Source organism: Polyergus mexicanus, unplaced genomic scaffold (assembly GCF_030449975.1).
Source record: "Polyergus mexicanus isolate NDT 795.1 unplaced genomic scaffold, iyPolMexi1.0 SCAF_23, whole genome shotgun sequence".
NCBI lineage: Eukaryota > Metazoa > Arthropoda > Insecta > Hymenoptera > Formicidae > Polyergus > Polyergus mexicanus.
This window is the reverse complement of record NW_027223343.1, coordinates 1976235-1985317: the sequence shown is the minus strand read 5'-3', so window position 1 is coordinate 1985317 and position 9083 is coordinate 1976235.

Below are 9083 nucleotides of genomic sequence, written 5' to 3'. Positions count from 1 at the left end.
AAGCAGTGGTATCAACGCAGAGTACTAAATCGCTCTATCGCGATTCGAAGGAAAGCAAGTCGGACACCCGTGCCAAAAACATCCGTGAAATTGTAAAATGTGACGCTGTGTCGTCTCAACAGCGGTCGTTTCATAATATCCGTCGACGAGCGTACCATCAGCCGTACGATATTCACGCGCACGCCCCGCATGTTTTATAGGATGCCCAATTTCGCGCTCCATCCATACCAGCCATTGTAGAGCTTTACGCGAATAATTGCTCGCTTTTCTATAACCACCGGAAGGAATAATACCTATTTCCTTTCCGCGCAAAAAGTTTTTACGGAAAACGGTCATACACGTCGAGGCGATAGTGGTGCATTCCTCGAACGGACATACGTTGCCGCGGTTTATAAAAATTTTTCTGAATGCTATAAACGCGCGTCGAAGAATGTCTACATCGGTACGACAATAGCGAACAATTTCTTGTTGAAAGTCGAATACGGTGTTTTTTCGCGTCATGTCCGTATGCCATGCGAGAAAGCGTTCGCGTTCCGATGTCTTCATGTTTTCAGGAGAATAATATTTCGCGTCTGGTAACGGTCCGACATACGTTTGATTTTCGACAGTGTTAAATAAATGCGGAAAAGTGCCTTTATCCACAGAGTCCCCTAGGCCAAAAGCTTTCGGTAATTCAGATAATCGCATTGGCATATAATTAGCACTGTCGATGAATTTTGTATTTCCTGCTAATAACATTACAATTTTTGTACCGCTCAAAATTATTTTTGGCTCTAAATAATTCCGATTTTCTACGATGTATTGAAGAATAAACTGCGCGTCGAACGCTTTCGCATTATGTGCTATGCATATGATCTGGTTAAAACGTTTCGTCCTTCGCGTTGCGAATTCGACAAATTGTTTCACTGGATCATGTCTGAATATGAATTCGCGTATCCCGCACCATCGGCATCGCACGGACATGTCGTTTTCCTGCGCGCATGCTTCGCAAATCTGTTGCGCTACGCAGAGGGTAGGTACATGTTTTTTCACGTTCATCGTACCTTCGAGCGTCTTGTCTTGCCGTGTTTCGAAATCATAAAATATAAATGCCACGAGGTACTTTTTGCTCTCGTTTACCTCTTCGCCAGCAGCTTCTTTACTCTTTGTTGTTCCTCGCGTATCCGATATCGACGTAGTCATCGGCGTTGACGAGGACGGTTCGGTAGAGGAACTAACCGTTTTGCGAAGAGGTTGCATATGACATAAATGATTTCGAGATTGCGGCGACCGACATAGCCTGCAGTAAGAAATGCAGCATTCGTGTTTCGCATTCGATTTAACCGCGCATCCGCATTCATTGCAAAATCTCACGACATTACAAACACTCGCGGGCGATCTACCGTTATACGATTTTTTACTACGATGACGATCGAAACATTTTGCACCGTAAAATGTTCGATTACATGAATCGCATTTCACAGGCGCAACGGAATCGACGCATGCCGACTCTGCGAAACAGCGCAGACATTTATTCAAGCACGGATGACCTATTTCGTCCCGAAAACTTACATTACACGACGTACAATAATTACGAGAACCAGCGGCTGCTTTTAAATTTAAAATAGGATTGTAATGTCGCGAGCTCTCGTAATACATTATATTTAATCGGTGCGACGATTCCCGTCCGAGAGAAGCGAGTATTGCGGTTCCGTCGTACATAGATTTTTCTCCGAGACCGAAAGTACTAAAATTATATACAACTATCGCGATATTGTCAGCGGCGAAATAACATTGGAAGCGTTCGATTTCCCGAATTCCGCAACCCTCTTCAGGTATCGTAACACCGACATCCCGTGCTAATTGTAACGCGAGTTCCCGTTGAAGAGGGGATCGCGTGCATCTTACAGCATTCCATTTTTCATGTAATTCTCCCGTACGTAAATTACCGCGTTCGCAATAAATTTTCGCTACAACAAGAGCCCGGGGAAAACATAAATTATCGGAATTTTTTATTGTTAGTATCGAACGCTTCGCAATATCTTCGCGTGTTAATTTCACACGTCCCCGCTCTGAAGGAACCGTAACGTTAAAAACTCGAATAGCGAAGCGTTCCGCAATATCGAGATCTCCCGCGCTCTGCGCTACCGAACTCACAATTCCCCAAATATCTTCATGCGTCAAGTCACGCGCAGGACGAAAAGATAATCCGGCAGGACCATGAGATAAATCCGCAGAATGAAAAGATAACCCCACATAATCGCCAGATTCGCATGAATTTATCGCATATGCGTGAATTTCACGGAACGCGTTTTCTAGCAAATGATAAATATCTCCGCCTTCAAGCAACGGTCGAATCGCGAAACTCGCTTCTCTTCCGATTATGCCGAACCTTCTAAATTGTCGCCTATTTTCCGTCAATAAATCTACGTAATTAAAATTAATATCGCCGACTTCATGACGTTGTTGCTCCTCTTCCACCTCCGGCTCCTCTTCACCATCTTCTGTCTCCGACGAGGGATTACAGCGTTCTTCACCGACGACTTCCTCTTCATTCTCATCCACGTCAGTTACTTCCTCGTTATTGCAGAGCTGCGCTGTTCGTTCTTCAGGAGTCGCTTCTTCATTTTGTCCACCACCGCCTCTCTGCACTGTCGAATCAAAAGAAAAATTTAATTATAAATAAAATAAAAATTACATCTAGGTTATTTTTATTCTTTTCAAAATTTTGTATCTCACCTGGTGATGCCGTGATATCAGCTTCGCTGTCGTTTTCGGCGGAACGTGCTGTAGCCGCGCCTTCGATTTACACGTCCACATTAACAAAATTTATTTGTTTCGCCGATCGGAGAGATAGGACGTAATTGATTTGTCCGGGTTTAGTTTGTTGAACAGTATTTATTCCTTTCGACACCAACTCCCGGATCGTCTTAGGTAATCGCACGCGACAGCAAGATATGAGCGGACACGCGAATTATCGTGTAATTATAACTTTATGAGCGTGAGGCGTTCGGTGTGCTCCCGGTGAAGGCTTGCGACGAAGTGTCTTAACGAAAAACCTTCTCTTCGATCCACGTACAATAGTCCTGGTTGATACGGGTACTACAAAAAATGAGGAATTTCGATCGTTCGATTCCGAGAGCCAATCGGCTATCGACAACGAGGTGTTTGTCAGAATCGAACGATACGAAGAAACCGCAAAAACGGAATGAAAACAAGGCTTCGCACGTAACGTCTCGCTTTAGAACGTTCGAGAAACAAAATTAATAATATAATTTATAAAACGCTTACTTTCTTGAACACGTGCTCTTCCTAAAATTTAATATTTTATCAATATTGAATATAGAATCAGTATATAAAGATTAATATTTTTATTTTATTTTTATGCGAAACTTACTCGAAGTTCCTGTTTCGAGCTCTTCTTCAGCCGGACGTTTTCGAAGCTGAGAGGGAGTCTCTCGCCCATCAGTCGCAGACGTGTTTCGATCTACAAATTATGATTTTGAAAATTTTGATTAATCACTGTCTATCGTATTCGATTACAATACAATTGTACAATATAAATAAAAACATTTTGCTTACCGTTTAAGCGGTTTCCTCGATGGTTTGATAGCAGGAAGGCTATAAGGCCGTCTGCATCCTCCTCCTCGTGGTCAAATGCCTCGCGCATTTCTATTATCTCACCCGCGATATGCAACAACTCGGCATAATTGCCAAAATAGCCTAGTCTATATAGCACAGCGAGTATAGTATTCGAACTAGCACACGCAAATGCCCGAAAAACTGAGTAATTTATTTCCGCCGATTCGTCCGATAACACTGATAAATAGCGTTCACTATTTAACGTAGGCGACAAATTCGAGCCTATAATTATGCACTTACCTAATAGCTCTTTAAGTCCAGCCATTTTTGTCACTTACTCGTGAAATACACTATATCGCTATTTTCCGCGGAACGACTCGCGTTACTTCGGATGATGTCGAAATCGAAATTACCTTTTTTACTTCGGCACGGAGAATTTATTTAAACGCATATCCCCAATTTTTTCCAAAAAGGAAAAGTCTTTGAAAGATTTAAAATTTTTCCTTTCTAGGTAGTTAGATTAGATTAGTTCGAAGAAAACAAAAGAACGCCGGCAAAAGAACGTCGACAAAAGGAATCCCTGTTTTCCAAAAAGGCGATAAAGTAGACAAAAAAAAAATTTTATTTTTTATCATGTTACTATATTATTTACTTACTTTTATTACTTTTGTTATAGCGATCCTAAAGTAAAAGCTTTGTAGCGATAAACGTATTTAAAAATTTTCGTAGAAAAGACGTGATTATGTCGATTAGAAAATTACTCCTTTATAAAATTTTTTACAATATAATCTCTTACAATACAATCTATAAAAATTTATTACACAGGCGATAAACATTTATTTACGCTTTATAACATATTGTAAATGTATTTAGAGAAAAAAAGTTTAGAGAAAAATTTTTCTCTTGTAACGAATCTAATTTCTAGATGATTCTAGATGTTTTTTCGCGTAATTTTTAGCCAGTTGAACAAGATTGAACATGAAAAATCACGATTTTTCCTGTTATTTAATTGTCTATACAAACTTTTCCCCCCACTTTTCTTTATATTTCGATATATAAGTAGCGCGAGAAGATGTAAATCCTTCATTCGAGTTTCCCCGTACGAAGTCTTCATTTCGGCTGCGTTACAAGAATTCGGCATTGTTGTGCCTGGTGTTCTCTCAGTTTTATTCAAAAAGTAATAACAATGGCTGCCGCGAAAGAAGTTTCCAGTGATCAAAAAAATCTAACCGATTTTGTTAAATCTACACACGTTTGTGATATTAGCAAATCGGACAACAAGTTCGACAACGATAGAAGAAACGAACAGCAATACTTATTACTATCGACAACATATGCTCTTAATTCATCGTGTACTAAGAAGCTATATGTGGGCTTGCAAGCAACAAACGAAGAATATTTCGCGCCAATTGTTAAATTAACGGGTAATTATGCGGACGGAATTTGTCTCGATACCGTCACTTGGCAACAATTTCAACTCAACATGGAATAGATAGGACTGTACTTAAGTGAGAATCAAAAAACCAAACCAAGTCCGATTATCATCAACAATATTTCTATCGGCTTCACCACCGCTTATGGGACGAGGGCTGTGATAGTGACTTACAAGGAAAATGTGGAACAATCCGCGAGTAATGGAGAGACGGAGGAGCAAGCGCAGCCGGGAGTGGTGCACTTGGACACAGTACAATTGGACACGGTGCAAATGGACACGTTACAAATGGACACGAGATTTTGCACACGGTTCAATTGGACACAGTGCATTTGGACACAGTAATTTTGGATACAGTAGCTTTTGGACACATAAGAAAATACGCATCGTTTACTTGGACACCGCTCAATTGGACACTGTTCATTTGGATACCGTTCGTTTGGACACCGTTCATTTGCCCACCGTTCGTTTGGACACCGTTCGTTTGGACACCAAAATTTGATTTAAGTTATACGACGTAATCCACACCAAATTTTTGTTTTAAATAAGAAATAGGTTTGGGTTAGGTTATATCTTCCGGAAGTGGAGCCCCCCCGCAGGGGGGGCGGAACCCACTGTATCCATGCATGACATCCAAATATGCGAAAGGCTAAACAAAGTGCTAAAAGCAATGTAAAATTAATGACATCAGTATCAGAGATATATAAGTATGAATATATTTTATTTTGACAGATATTATAACCTTCAAATGTATCTCCTTTTCACGATTTCATATTTTACATAGATTTACCAGTATAAAGTGTTATAAGAATACTGATTATATTTTCCCAAAATGATTTTTATTTCTCTCCATCTGTTACATATTCAAACAAACAGTGCGCATGTTTCTGTGTACAAATGAACGGTGTCCAAACGAACGGTGGGCAAATGAACGGTGTCCAAACGAACGGTGGGCAAATAACGGTGTCCAAACGAACGGTGTCCAAATGAACGGTACGCATCTTTCTGTGTCCAAACGAACGGTGTCCAAATGAACAGTGTCCAATTGAGCGGTGTCCAAGTAAACGATGCGTATTTTCTTATGTGTCCAAAAGCTACTGTATCCAAAATTACTGTGTCCAAATGCACTGTGTCCAATTGAACCGTGTGCACAATCTCGTGTCCATTTGTAACGTGTCCATTTGCACCGTGTCCAATTGTACTGTGTCCAAGTGAAGGCCACTCAGCGCAGCCACCCCTGAAGAAACGAAAAACGCACAGTGTCGCTATTGTGATGCAGAAAGCAACTTTTCTCGGCATGGAAAATATTACAAGATGTGTGGATGCTCGATTGTCACAGCTAGTTTCCATCACCGACGCCGTCAACACCTGCGCCAATTACTTAATGAACGAGATAGAATTAAAACTCCCAACGGCTTACATAAATCGTGAAATTATAAAACTCCTGGTTAGTGATAATTTTCAAGAAATTGAACGCAATGTACAAACGCAAATAAGAGATTTAACCTTTTTAGATGTATATTTCAATATTGTATTTGAAGAATTACTTTCACTCGGCTTTAATGAAATTGTACGTATAATTTTAAATCGTAATTGTTAATTTTATAAAAATAAAAAATAAAAAATTATTATCAATAAATATGAAATTTTTCCCACCTTAAAAATCACAGACTATATTTTTCCTTTACCCCTCTCTAATATTTCCTTTACTTCTTTACTTTGCGCATAGAACATTCTATCAAAAATAATATCAAATGTTAGTTGAACGCTAAACGAGCAACTTATTTCTAACTTAAGCGTCCACAGAGCACCGCTTATAAGCTCGTAAGCAGCGGTGCTCAAAAAACGCTGACGCGAGCGCGTCCCCGCGAATACGCTTATTAGCATCGTTCCCGCGGCTACTTATCAGCTAATCGCCCGCGGTGCTTTTCGCTTGTACGCTCTCGGGAAAACGCTAGCGCGAGCATGCGGCCGCCGCGGTGGGCCTTCCAGAGCGCGGATAAGCTTATTACTCTCAACATATATCTACATATTAAACATATTCGATGCACGTATTTTTGTTATTGTTATTAAATATTCCTGATTACTTTTTTATTTATGAGAGCGCGCGTAAACGCCAAATCGTTCATTTCGCAAAATGAATGTACGGTTGAAACATCCTTGGACGTCGATCGTCTGCGGGCCTACAGGATGTGGAAAAACAATTTTCGTGAAAACGTTTCTTCGTCATTTATCCGTCATGTCGGATGTTCGATTCGAGAGAATTTTATTTTATTACGCCGAGTGGCAAGATGCGTATCAACGTTTACAATGTGACGCGAGTGAAAAAGAAGAAGAGAAAAGAACACAAAAAACCGGTTACGATAATAATGCTATGATAAAATCGAAGAAAAATATCATCGAATTTCGCGAGGGGTTACCGCGTCCGGAAGATTATTCCAACGGCTTTCGCCAAAATTAGTAATAATCGACGATCTTATGAGGGAATCTTCGTCGTGCGACGCTATCGTAGATCTGTTTACCAAAGGAAGTCATCATAAAAATCTCAGTGTTATACTCATCTCGCAAAATCTCTTTCATCAAGGTCGCGGACAGCGTGACATATCTCTCAACGCAAATTACATAGTAGTTTTCAAAAATTCACGCGATCGCGCTCAAATACGTCATCTAGCGCGCCAGGTATATCCCGACGATCCAAAATTTATGGAAGAAGCCTACTGTGACGCTACATCGAGACCTCACGGGTATTTATTGCTCGATTTGAAACAATCGACTCCAGACGAATATCGCTTTCGTACGTGTATCTTTCCCGACGATACGCTGCATTACGCTTACATTCCGCGCAGATCGAATAATAGAAGTGGGGGCGTATAAAGGGTAAAATTCCTGTTCGCAACTTGTCAGTCGTGTAATTACAGCGTAATGGTGAAAAAAGAAGATCCCGATAAAAAGCTGACGTCATCGAATAGTGCAATAAAGCATGCTAGACGGTCTATCGGAGAGAGAAATATATGTCTTTTAAAAACTTTGTGTCATTTGAAAAAAATCAAAGAACAGCATTCTTACGTACCGCCGACAATAAGCTCATAAAGTGCATTCAAGAGTGCATTTTCAATACGTTAAAAGGTAACGTACCGCTTCGTTGTAGCGATAAAAAGCGATTAGCCAAACATAAAACGGCCCTACGGCATGTTGCGGCAAAACAAGGTAATTGGAAGACTAAAAGAAAATTGTTAGTACAACGAGGTGGATTTTTACCCTATCTTATCGGACCTATACTAGGGGCTATATTATCTCGGATTTTATCAGTGAATGAAAAAGAAAAATACAATCCTATACAGCCCGTACATTCTAGGAAAGATAATAAAAAAGGAAAGTTTTATCAGCTGTATTTTGAACAATGGAGAGAGCTAAGAAAATGGTTTTGATATCTACCGAAAATCTTGAGAGAATGCAGCGAATGCAACAGCAACCGGAAATGACATCTATTGCGATGCCTGATAACTCGTCGAAAAAAAATACGGGAATATCAAATGCGGAAAATGTAAATAATAATAATAATTCAGTACGAACACCGGGAACAGCTTTATCGCGATTCGATGCGGAGATGTGGCGTATTCTCAACCTCACGATTCCTGTCGACGAGGACAAAAGATGGAAATTGTATAAGGAAGTACTCCAACGCTATCTTCACTTTGCTCGGGAAGCTAAAAAACGCTTACGCGAGGATGAGCAGGATAACGACGAGGACATTAATGACGAGCAGAACGAAGACACGAATTTGGATGTCGACGATAACGAATTTATGGAAACGTCAGCTTTAATTAGCAGCGACCGCGGTGACGGGAGCGCTAGTAGTAGTAGCAGTAGTTTCGGGAAAAAACGCGCGCAATCGGCTGAAATGATCAAAAAAATACTCGGAAGTGTACCGAAATCTTATCGTGACAAAGCGCGTGCAATATTAAAATACTTGATCGATATTCCGACATCTAAGATTAGCTGGGATAGACGAGGACTCGTAACTATAGACGGCGCCGTCATAATGGGTTCGAACATCGCGGAACTTATAAACGACGCGATACGCGAGAGA